Consider the following 13,502-nt stretch of genomic DNA (forward strand, 5'->3'; position numbering starts at 1 on the left):
AGGACAGATGAGGCAGACAGGATCTTTAAGGGAATGATTCATCTCACTAGAGAGCAGACATGTAAAATATGTAAGGTGAGTCAAGCACTGGAAAAGTCCATGTCTCTCCATGACCTGCAAAGGAAGCCTGAAGGATGGGCTCAGGAACACTCACACCACAGACTCTCAACACCACAGAAGAGAACCCCCAGACCAGACATTCACACACCCCATGCTCCAGAAAAACATGCATTTTAGGGGTCTGAGCCTACTCTTTTAGCTATAAGAGTAAAGCAACATTTGTCTGCACTTCATTCTTCAGCAGGGTCGAATAATTCCAAATGTTTTACGTTTGGAGCAGCAGTATGTGGCACAAGTAAAACAAACTGCACCTCAAAGCAGAGGTATCAGTAGGAAGGAACAAGTATGCCTTCAGCTTTGGCACAGACCTCCTTGAGAAAGGTCAATTCATACAGTCCCCTTTAGCTAAATGTAACCAGCACCACGAGGGCTCACAAGACACATTCATAAAAACCTGCTACCTTACGTCCTTAATTTAGGACTAGCAGGGACACACATAAATTCAGTAAGCTGTAATTTAAAACACAGGCTTACAAAGTGACTGACTCATACTTAAAGCTTTGAGTGAATTTCCAGCACAACTGGCTTCATAGATCTTCCATCCCTACACGTCTGAGCTGTTTCTTTCCTTTCTTTTCTCTCTCATATTACTATTATTTTCTTTTTTTCTTTGCAGTTTGGCTTTCTTAAACATATGAGGTTTTCTTTTAAGAAACCATAGTGCAAAACTTGCTAATACATTCCCCCTCTCCATGTGTGTGCTTGTACCAAGAGAAAAGCAGTGGGCTCCCTCTGAGGCATCAGGCATTGAAGGAATCACAGGGAAAAGCAGCTGACACCTAGTCCTGCAGCCACTTAAACTGAGAATTTCCACTCCAACAGTGAAACTTCCACACATTGCACATGATAAACTGTGGGGAAAAAAAAATTTAAAAATAATAATAATTTTTAAAAAATTTAAAAATTAATACAGGAAATCCTTTTATATCTCCATGTTTCTACTTTTCTGAGTTTATCTAAGACAGAGACATCTCTGACACAACCACACACATGCACACAAGCCTTCTCCATACCCAGTCACCACTGGATTGCTCTGTCCTCTGCATGCAGTTGAGCACTGGTGCAGTGCAATGAGCAGGCCACAAAGGGAGTCCCTCTCACAGGCAAACTCAAGCTAAAAAATCTGCAGTGTGTTACAGAATCACAGAATGGTCTGGGTTGGAAAGGACCTGCAAATATCACCCAGTACAACCCACTTCAGTGGAGCACACATTACACTAGGTCAGGTTGCCCAAAATAAATAGTATCCCCCCTGGTGCAGACCCTTGATGGACACCACTCGTTACTGGTTGTCTTTTAGACACTGAGCCACTGACTATAACCAGCTCCTTACCCATCTATCAGTCCATCCATCACATCAACGTCTTTCCAATTCAGATGTAGCCATGTTGGCTGTGCCTAAACAATTCCCTGTCCTCAGCATGTTTTAACGTGTCTTCCAGGAGGATCCAGGCCACGATCTTATCCAAAGATTTGATGTTGGAACAATAGGCTGAGGAACAATAGCTTTGTGCCAAGACAAGCAAGCAACGTGTCACAAATACAGTCCAGCTTTCCCACGCAGGAAGGGTGCTCAGGAAAGTAAATCCTGCCTATGGAAACTAGTCCCATGGTAAGAGTGTTTTCTGCATTAATGAGTGTGTGTCTTAAATTTAAATGGGTTTCCAACATGATCTTTATATGGAGAATTCTATGTCTGGACTTGTGTGTTTTATTTTACGGAAGAGGGAATGTCTAGGATGCACTTTAGTCTCCCCTAGCTCCTCACTCTCTGTGCATCATCTTTTCCAAGCCTCTGCAGTGCAGCACACATTTGTCTGCCTGGGAGCAGAATGTGAGTGCGGCAAGAGTCAACTTAGGAAGCTCCAAACATCACCCAGAGGGCTCCACTTAAAAGCAGTTTATCAGCACTTGCTTCACAAGGCTGCAGTTTTCACCAGTAAGTAAAACTCTTAGGCTTAACAGGGAAAAGGGAAAAAGGTGAAGTTTTACACTGAAATGAAGAGAACTATTTTCTGATTTCAATTCTCATTAGAAAAGCTTTGAGTCACTGTATGGTGATTGAAACCAAGAGTCTTTACTCTTGCAGAGCAAATCAGTCTGAACATGAATACATAACAACCCCTGAAAAGGCAGCAATCACCAAGCATTTCACCTCTGCTTTCCTTTTGTTAACACCGATGTTTATTTTCTGCACCTTTTGCTTCTCATTTCCCATCTGATGGTGTGAAATCGAGCCACACGAATACAAATTATTGCTCTGGGGGGAACTGCTGCCCTTACCTGCAGGCAAGCTGCACTAGCGACCTGCATGCAAAACACCAACAACTTGGATGCCCTGGGACGTTCTGCATTTCACACATAAAGCCCACACTCAAGCTATCTCCAACTCTACTTTCAGGTTTGTGTCTTTTCCCTTAAATAACGCTTTTCTCATAAGAAAAGCAGCCACAGGAAAAAAAAAAAAAAAAAGGATGCCCGCCATTGACTACAAGTGACAGAATTTACATCACTTTGAGAATCAAGAAATTGATTTGGTGAAATAAGGAGCAGCTTCCAAAATTAAAATGAGGAAGCCAAATCTGTTGGGGAATTTACGTGACTAATGCTCCAATGAATTCAAATAGTAACCCTGAATTCCCCAGGGAAGGGTATTGGGAACTCACTTGCCAGGTTTACATTAGCCACTGTGGACACCCCTGTAAATTCACCATCGCCCTGAGTGCAGGTTTGGGACTCACAGGAAGCAGGGTTTCAGAAGACCTGCCAAAATATTAATTTGTAGGTATTTATGAATTCAGAAAGCATTACATCTCATTCATAATTGACATAGCATAACTACTACTCCTCACTACTTCTGAGGGATAAATCCACGGCAGCCAAAGGATCTGGGGGGCTGCAGGGGTAGGAAAGGGCAGTGCTGCACTGGGGAACCTCTCCTCAGACATTCAAAGGCCACCAAAGACTAACAGCTCTGCCACAGGGAATCCCAGCAACATATGGGAAAAATACACATTTATTAAAGGAGAGATTGATTTTACTCTAAGAGACAGCTTTGAAAATAGCCAAGTACGATTTCTTCACTATGGTTCTAAAATAAAATAAATAAATCGGGCAGCAGCATTCCAGTGCTATCCAGAGGCTGACAGCATGATAATATATCTAATGGAGATAAAACCAGGAGCCAGAACAGATTGAAATTTATGGAAGTAGATTCTCAAAACTGCTTAGGCAGCTCAATCAGCCGAATTCTTTCCAGTGCCCATATGCCTTTGCCAACACTTAAGGATAACAGCAAGAAACAGATACAGCAACTACTGGTCACTGCTTGTCAAATTCAGTTTCTGCTAAGCAGAAGCAAGACTGTGGTTTCAGCCTGTATTTATAACTGCTTTAGTTGAAGTGCTCTGGCTGAGAAATACGGAGATGTCATAATCCATACAATACGGGAAAAAAGCTATTTTCCTCTAGGTTGACTTTACTGCAATATTTAAACCACAGAATACAACAAACAGAATACATCAGTAAATACTCAGCTAGCCAGATAAGCTGAGTTTATTTTGTGCAAGCTCCAGCACTCTAACTCTGATTTACATATAGGGATGCCTCTGGCAGCCCATCCACTGACTTCAGAACCTCTGCCTGGGGCTAAGAACTGGGGAAAAAGAAGGTGCTTTAGAGTAAAACCAATGCTTTCACACAAATAAGAGCATTTCACACTTGTGCAGCCTCTTCTATCATCCAAGTGGAATGCAAATGTCTAAACAGAAATGGTCCACCACACCTTCCAGACTAAATGGAGATACAAAGACTCAGAAAATCCTCTTCATCTTCCCCTCCTGGGTAAGTACCAGGACAACCCTCTGTGGCCAGGGAGCAGGAGAGGGCAGTAGTTGTCACTATACATCTATAATCTCATAAAGCAAGTAAATACCAGCTCTAATCCATGGGTAAACCAAAAGGCTGAGTAACTTCTACAGGTACTTGGATTTCAGAGTGTAAAACCCTAAGGTAAGATAGACAGGATTTACAACAGGTACTGAGGGTACTGTTCCTTCAACCCGCTATCAGTTCACTTGGTTGAACTGTGTTTTACTGGATAGCCAGGGAAGATTCAAAAAGCCAAACTTCACTTTTCTCTTCTTTAACTCCTTATTTCATAAAAGCATTAGATAATGGAGTTTCACTGAACGGAATGTATTCTAGCTTGAAACATATTCCCTTTTTTTTTTTAATATGGTTATGGATTAGTGCCCTTAGTCTAGAGCTATGTAAAAGTCTTCCAAATAAAATAAAACTGTGTTGGGCAAGTAGTTCCCTCTGTCTAGAAAGGGAACAACAGCCAGCTTACAAATTGTTATGACTTTAAGTACAAAACTAAGTACGAATTATTTTCCAGTCTGTAGAGAAGAAAAAAAAAGCTCATTTCAAAGCACACAAATTTTAAATATTTTTTGTTCAAGACAAGTATAGAACCAAGCATCATAATCCCATAGAGGATGGGCATGGGCAAATACGTACCATCCTCTTCAATCAAGGATATTTTCCAATGTTTTATCACTAATTCTGAGCATTATACAGATAAAGTACTGAAAAACTACATGGTGTGACCCTGAACTTACGATGCACCCAGAATTCCCACAGATTTCATAATGAATAATAATTGCAAGATCAAACCATTAATCAAGACATCTAATGAAGAAGAAACACATCAGCTCAGCAGCAAGCAATTGACACATAATTGCTTCTTGTTTAATTCTCTCAAAAGAGGGAGGGAAAAGGAACACAATGTTGTTGCTTCGCCCTATTCAGGATGAAACACAAGTCTGCTTCTTTGGAAGTTTCAGTGCTGCAGAACAACCATGAGGAAAGCCCAAAAATATACAGAGCACCAGTACCAAAAAACTGGTTTTTTTCAGACAGCTCCTAGCCTGTGGTGTTTATCTATTGGATAAATCTCACTCCTCTACTACTGCTGTCCACTCTGCAGGGAGCAGGAAAGATTTGGAACTGATTCCTATCATTTTTAGGCTTCTAAGTGGCAGATATTTTCTAACATTACATGCCATATCAATAGACATTACCATCTCTTCCCCCTAGCATTTCAAACAGTGCCTCTTTGTGAAATATGAAAGAGGATGCTAAAAAAGGGGCTTTGAAGCTCCCAGTTGATTATTTGACTTAGCTAGCTGCTAGGAGACGAATGAGGAAGAAGGCTGGGGAGGGATGAGGCCAAGTGGGGGAGGACAAAGAAGCAACAGCAACTCTGTGATGTTAATGTTTGCTGGTTCTAACATCATTTTCAAATGCACACCTTTCCTAACTAGGTACAGCCGCTGGAACGTCACAGATATTTGCTTCTCTGCCAATTTTATCTGATTTTCCCCAGCGGACCAACGTGTCACACACACACACTCAAAAAGTGACCCTACCTCATCAAAACTAATAGCAAGAATGTATTTTTAGCAATATCCCTAAGACAGACAAGCTGTCTAATGGAGTCTTGTAGGTGTTTCCTTGCTAAGCTCTCAAAGCCTACAAATTTGTCTTCTACATGCCAAGAAGGGCAGAGGTTTCAATTCCTCCAGTTTGTAGAAGCCACAGGGTCAGTCCTGGAAAGAACCCAGAATTCTGTCTCTACCAGGAGAACTTCCAGCACATCTGAAATTGATCAGAAAGTGGAACCCAAAGTAAACTTCAGTGGGTCACTTGTTAAATGAGCTATTGGCCAGCTTTCTTCCACAAGTACATAAAGCCAGAGGTTCTCCATATAAAATCTGAAGCAGTTGGCTTGACCTGACAGTCCCAAGAGACTTCAAAAGCCAACGTCCCACTGCAAAGTCCTCCTAGTCCTACATTGCCAGAGACAAGAGAAGCCTCCACTGCATGATGGGGAGAGGTGGCAGCAGGAATGATGTTTCTCACAAGTACCCTGGATCTGGGATTTGCAAACCCACAACAATTCTGTTCTGATTTTCAAAGAACTCTGCAAAGCCATTTTGTTCCAGTCTGCAAAGAAAATGGAGAACACTTTGGTGAGAAGCAAGATTTCTGTCTTCTAACAGCTGCTGGAACTACTATATTTATCATCACACAAAGACACAAGAAAAGGTTTATTTGTTTTATTTATACATGTGTCAGAGTTGACATAAAATACAGCACTAGTTTTTAAATGTTGCAAAAAATTAGTAAGAAAGAAAAATGATCACCAAGGGGTTCCCCCAGAACCACACCCAGGGCTTGTGCTTTTCAAGGGATCAGCAAGGACCACAGGATACCCTATTCACCCATCCTCTGACAGTGCAGTTCATGAGCATTTGCAGCCAGAGCCTCTCCTGGGGGAACCTGAGCTTGATGGCACATTCAAAAGCAAGACTACTGAAGATGAAAGAGAAGATCAGATGGGGAAACCACACAATGTCATTGAAAATCCAAGCCCTTCCACTTAGCATAAACAGCTGGGAACATTTCCACCATCTCCTGTGGAAATTGACCCAGCTGCTGCCCTGAGACTGAGTTCAAAATCATGGCTTTCATCTGTTACCCTAGCCATTGGTCCATTTGTGCACATGGTTTCTATTACCCTGAAAGATTGGCTAGCTCAAAACAGAGCAGCATGTCACCCAGTCACTTTTGTAGGCAAAAACACTAAAAAAAACAGCATTAGGGTGAGTGTATGCATAGAGATTTCATGATACATATGCTGTATACCACAACTGAAAGAAAAATTGAATCACACCTTTTTTTCCCCTCTTTTATAGTTGTTCCACTGAACTGCAGGACATTTGATCTTAGACTAACAAACACAGAAGGGCTCTGGACAACAGCATTTCATCATGCACAAAAGTATCTTGGTGCATATCTTCTAGCTACAAAAGCACTCAAGTTGATGAAATGACTCACATCCACTGCACACATCTCTGGAGCACTGAACAGCCGTCCAAGACAAACTCAGCTCAAAGTTAATATTAGAACAAGCGATAAGAGTGGGCTCTGTTGTGGATGCCATCAAAGATTAGTGGTGGTTCACACAAACTTTCTCACATGTCAAATCTTTAATCTGTGCCACGAGTGGCAGCCATCACTGCCAGGCTGCAGGACAGCCTGATCTACCACGTCCAAACCAGATTGCTTGAGCAAAGGCTAGAGGTCCCTCCCTAAGGATACCTGAATCTCCAAATTCTACATCTGTTTTGTAAGAAGTGATGATGCACTCGTCACACTGTCTGCACAAGTCTGCAAGGCAGCTGTGAGAGGGTTTTGTTCTTCACCACAGGATTTCTTTCAGCTCTTGTCAGGAGCTGCTGGAGTTTTGCTCTGGGCTCACACCAAAGATCCCCCAGCTGCACCTTGGTCTGAACTGTGCCCACAGCTCAGTGAAAGTGGCATGAGAGAGATATCTGGCATGCTGGCATCCATGTGGATCCACTGGCATCCGTGCAGCCCCCAAGCAGACATGTCTCTGTTAACTGCCTGGCTGGCTGAGTAAATGTTGATGTGAACTGACTGAACTAACTGGGATGAAAACCTTACTAGCAATGAAGTTAAACACTTGTCTTGTAAGAAGGCAGATAAAGGTTGGAGATGTAAAGTAAAAACCCTAGGGATATTCAGCAGAATTTTCTCTCCACAAAAGGAAATTTCAGAAAAGAATGTGGAAAGATTGGCCACCTTGAGAGCTGCTTGAGCAAGGAAAGCTGTGTGTCCTCAAAACTGTCCTCACTTCTTATTTCAAAACATGAAATGTGACAAAAGATCATTTTTGGCACTAACTATGCTGCTGCTACTGGGCAGTTCAGGTCACTTGGCCCCCAGAGCAGTCCCATGAAACAGTTTGAGCTGAAGACAGCAAACAGGAACACTTTTTTTTTCCTGATCTGCTACAGCAGTTATAAAGGATTCACACTTTGCACAAGGCCATGAACTGTCTCTCTGGGTTCAAGGAAATAATAGCACAACTGTAATGGCCCCAGAGAGCAAGGTATCTGCAGAATAAATTACCACCTCAGTCCTTGGGTCCCTTGGAAGAGAAGGCTTAAACACCTAGATTTATTTTCTTCTGTGCCACAGCTACCTAGAAAAACTTCTCTTGTCCTTATATGCCAAAAGAAAGCCTTAAGCAGGTATTTGAAAGGTTTTGAAAGAAATCTCTGCTATTGGATATAGTCTCATAACACTGTAATGACTTCCTGAAGAATAATATTCCCCATCTGCTTCTCAAAAATTCATGAAGAGAGAACTATTTCAGGTAGTAAAAAGTGTGTAAGAATCAAGTTTACACTTAGTAATCATTTACCTCACAAGCTTGCAAGCGACATCATTGTCAGAAAAAACATTACCATTTCCTCTTTACGGTATACTATAAACACATTTCATCTGCAGTTAAAATACAATAAAAGCGCAGCATTGCTATTGCTTGACTGCTTGGAGAAGGATTCCTGTGTTTGGGTAATTTCTGGTACCTTAGCTGCCCCTGTTTACTGGCAGAGCTGGCTGATGCTCCCCAGATTTGGTTATCAGCTGATGAAAACTGCTTTCAATAAAAGCTTATTCTTTTCTTCCAAAGACAATAACCTCGCTCAGTCAGTGCTATTAGCCTGAATATTTGAGCAAAAACAAACCAAGGCTGTTCCCCAGGTACTAACAGATCGAAGCCACAAGCTCCTATCCTGTGCTATTCTTACCAAATAAGCAACTTTGGGCTGGTTTATATTTGCTAAGAGACCTCCAAGTGCTGGAGGGGGAAAAAGTTGTCAATTAGTGTCCCTTCCTCTGGGGTCCACTAAGTCATCACACAGAACAGTTATGGTGGGATCTGGTCTCTCTAGTGAGGTATTAAGCCAGGGCAAAGATTGCTTATTATAGTCTTAAAAGACTACATTACCTCTTTTTATTCTATTGATGTTAGATCATTGTTCAGGCTAAATTCCAATTTGGCTAATCACATTGTATCTGCCAGATTGCTTCTCTAATTGCAGAGCAGGTAAATGTAGCCAGAGGGACCTCAGGAGGTTGCCCTGAAGCACAATGGAAAACATTCCTAGACCTTCCCTGTGTGACACCCACAGTTCACATTTTTCTAAGGAGCCTTTCCATTCCTTACCAACTGCAGAGTTAAAAGATTTTCCTAATATCTTGCCTGAAAATGAAGCCAGTTACTTCTTGTCCTCCTTCAAGTGGATCTAGGGAACAATCGGTCATTATGACCTCCAAAAAAATTATTTTTTGTAGTTGGAAGAGTCTCAGAACATTCCCTCAAAACCTACTTTTCCCTATTCAAAACAAGTACAAGTACTTTGGGCTATCCCTGCAGACTTGCCTTCCTGCTCCTCTTAATACCATTTTCCTCTGAATGAAACTCTTTTCAGTTTGTCTACCTGTTATTAAAAAAGGTGCCCAAAAGGAGCACACTCCAAGGAACCAATATCCAGCTCTTCAGCTTTGCACTCCTCCGCAGCAGCATCCCACGTGCCACTCGCATCCATCAAAGCCAGGATGTAATTCACTCCTCAATACAGCACTTAGGGAACAACACTGCACAGCTCATCATGCTGGGACACAGGTGGAAAGGCTGGAATAAACTTTGGAGATCCAAGAAGCCACTTTAACCCAATGCTTTGATTTGTCCCAGCCAGGGCAAATCCGCTCCTGCAAATGCAGCCTGATGGAATTCCCTTCACAGCTCCCAAAGCCCTGCCGTGTCAAACTCTGGGGTAATGTTAAATCATTGCTCCAGGCAAACAGAATTAACAAACCTATAAAAGTTAAATCTCAATCCAAAACAGACAGGCTATTACACCATGGGATGTGGAAAGACAGATGGATAAATTTAACTTCAGAAAGACAGACGGATCAATTTAATTTCAGAATAACCAAGTTTTCTCCAAGAATTTCGTCTCTTCCTCATGAAGACTCAGAGTAACTTCCTATAAAAGCAGGACCCAAAAATTAATATGCTTTTAAAGATGCAAAGCTAGCTTGAAAACACTATGCATGCAATTAGGCAATGAAAACATCTGATACATTTTATAAACCAAATTTCTAGAATTATAAAGGACTATTGGCATAAGCCCTACATACCACTGACACAAATGTAAATGGCATTGTCATTCTAAAGTTAAAGCCCAAATGTAAATTTAAGCAAAATGTTAGCAATAGTGTAATGCAAAATCAAATAAGGTTCTTATGAGCCTGCTGTATTACTAAATGGCAAACATATGTTATTCCACATAATTTCAAAGATATCACTCCAAAATAATTTGCAGACAATTAAAGATGAGACTGTTATCAGTCATTACTGCAGAGAAGCAGTAACCTCTTGGAAATAGTTCCTATTAAAGAAAACTAGAACCTTCAATCCAACAAGAAACAGCAAAAGACAATTAGTCTGCATTGATAATGAACCAAAAGACAAATGTATACAAGTGAAAGCAACACCTAAAAAAATATAATCTCAAAAGAGTTTGTGGTTTTAGGCAATATTACATCATGTTTTAAAATATGTTATAATCCCAAGCAAAGTACACATGGGCCCAGCAGCAAAATCTTATTCTTTGCTTTTAATCACTGAAGGTAAATACTTTTCTATTCCTAGATATAACATGAAAAGAGCATCCAAAATAACATCAGGTTAAGTTTGGCAGTGTACCACACTTCCCAGCTCCATGGAAATAAATCTGCCCATAAGGCAAGGAATTCCAGCTTTTCTCAACCAGACTCTTGAAGAGGGCTCCTCCCAAATTCAGTGCACAAGAGCCAACATAACCTTGTTATTGCAATTATTGTGACAGGAATCTGCTGTTACTTCAAATTCCAAATGCAATATTTTTTTTTCCTTTTGCCATGGCACCCTGGAATAACCTTTTAAAACACACCTCATGTCCTCAGCTCTGTGGGTGCACACCCTGCTAATATCTATTGCAGGAGCAGGTACACCTGGCAGAATCTGTGTGTTTCCATGTAGCTGGAGTTTTTAATCTGCTGCGTATGTTACCAGGTCAGTGCTTAACACGACTAAAGCATAGAATCACAGTTTAAAAACATAATTTTATTAGTAACAATGCAGCTTTAAGTGGGATTATGAACTTCCATTTGATTTACTTGTGTAGCACAACAAAACTTCTGATTCTTCAGATGACCATCACAAGCTGTCAGTGCCAAATCTTGCTTGTTATTTGTCAGCAAGAGCAGCAGCATCTGCTCTTTGGTAGGCTCAAACAGGAGCAAAACAGCTGGGAGCAGCACAGCTCCCAAAAACACCACAACAGGCAGCTCCAGCAGTTCCCAGAGATGTCACATAGCTAAATTAATTTATTCCCTGCTGCTTTCATCTAATGTTTTTTATATATGCATCTTAAGGGACAAACAGACGCTTGGAACCTTGGCGGTCAAACCTTCTCATCTGCTGCACTGCCATGGTCTCTGCTGACGGAGCCTCACCAGTGGTCAGGAAAAGCACAGACAGTTTCCTGTAGACTTAGGGACCATTTATGGACAAGTCTCTATCTTTCCCATCCTGTGTCTTTTTTTTTCCCCTTTTGGTGGTGCTGGTGTTGGTTGATGACTGCAGTTGTGCTTGGGAAATAAATAACACAACCCTGCTACAGGAAATTTTAAAGTGATTCAAAGCAGCCATCAATTAATTTCCTTGTGTGCTTTTGCAATTTATGGTTTTTTATACAGCCACAAAGTAGGATATTCAACTTCATCTATGGAAACACTCTGTTCATCAGTCTTCTGCATTAATTCAGTGATGTAAGTGTGAGCAGAATTATAACCTAGAGGCACTAGGAAAACAGAGCAAAGTTTGGCCTCACTGATTTTTCCTTGCTGCCATCCTGCTGCCTCACACATCCCAACATAGCTCAACACCATCCCCATAAACAGCAGGAGAGAAAAAACTCCCATACCTGAAAGCTTCTGCAGGCTTTAGAAATGGACTGACGATAATTTATGGACAGACAGAAGACACTGAAAACACATTAAAGCCACAGCAAAAAGCAATCCCAACCCAACATAGGATAGATCTGTGCAAGATTTACACTCAGCAGTTCAGCACACTGGAGGCCCTTGCACCCTGACACCTTTCTCCAGAGCTGCTGCTAGAAGCCATGGACCACAAATTTAAGCAGCCTGTTTTGGTAAATGCCCCCATCTTGTCATACAATAGTCTGATGTGGAATACCATGTTTCCTAATTAAAAAAAAAAAAAAAAAAAACAAAAACAAAATTGGAAATTACCCATTAATATTTTTTTTTTAGCTATTGTGATTCTTCTCATGAAAAAATGTCAGACCCTCACTTTACCATTACTTTTGCCTCTATATTTTTATTTAACAACTCTATTTCAAAGTTCAGTCCTGCTATCCCCAAACCCCAAATGTTTTAGTGGATTTTTCTTAGCCTGAAACCACATGTTTAAGTCAAATAGCTGAATACAGAAGGCACTTCATGGTCTCAAACCTACCCTGGCAACAACTCCACCCTCTATTATATATACTAATATTTTTCCTTTGACTTAACTAGAGGGATTCAAATGAGACCTCAGCAGCAACATGCCCAACACCACAAACCACAGCAGTGATGTTTCTTTCACACACTTCACCTGGAGATGCACCAAAATACACTTGGGCTTTCCAGAGCCTTGAGCTCTCCAACACCACAAATGAGCAGTCTCTCCTCTACTTCCCCACTAGGATTTCCTCAAAAATCATTAACTAAATTAGGATGTGTTTTACTTTTGCCTCTTGTTTTTTGATGCCATTCTTAGCATATTTTCAAGAAACTCTCTGAATCCACAGAATTGAAGCCTTTTTTTTTTCCATTAATGCTGAAATTCTTCCATAATTAGAATCACTTAAAAGTTGCGCTTTAGGATAATGCCAAGTAACAGAGCATCAACAACCAAAGTCACAAAATGATGCTGCAAGACATAAGTACCTCAAAGTGGTATCAATACCACAGCACAAAAGAACACCACATAGTTATTATTCTGAACAAATATGTGGCAATGTTGTCCTCATCACCACCAGTGGTGAAGGAAGCATGGTGAAGGATTATCTAGTTTCTTCTAAACCTTTCAGGAAAGCAGAGGCAGAAAGTAGTAATTTATTTTTTTGTATCACAGTTTCCCACAGAAGATGAGCCAAACCTAGAAGTCAATCTATACATGAGTTCATTGTCCATCTCCATGTGAAATAAAAAATTGATTACTTGTGTGGAACAGGCAAAGAAAAGAAAGCAGATTTGCAGCTGAGACCACATGCATGACCTGTGAGAGATCACAGGGCATCTGGTCAGATATGGGTTGGATGTTAGCAAGTAGCCTTTTCATCAAGGCAGTAAGGACAAGCTTTAGCCATTCCACAGAAAACTGGTTTTAT

The 13,502-nt window shown here is 41.0% G+C and overlaps 1 protein-coding gene across 1 annotated transcript in view; it reads right to left on the reverse strand.

Moving 5' to 3' along the window:
• The window catches only part of METTL24 (methyltransferase like 24), a 46,492-nt gene that overhangs the window by 31,739 nt on the left and 1,251 nt on the right, over positions 1-13,502 (reverse strand). The gene's annotated exons all lie outside the window — the stretch shown is intronic.

The sequence above is a fragment of the Cyanistes caeruleus genome, chromosome 2 (assembly GCF_971803275.1).
Source record: "Cyanistes caeruleus chromosome 2, bCyaCae1.hap1.1, whole genome shotgun sequence".
Lineage (NCBI taxonomy): Eukaryota > Metazoa > Chordata > Aves > Passeriformes > Paridae > Cyanistes > Cyanistes caeruleus.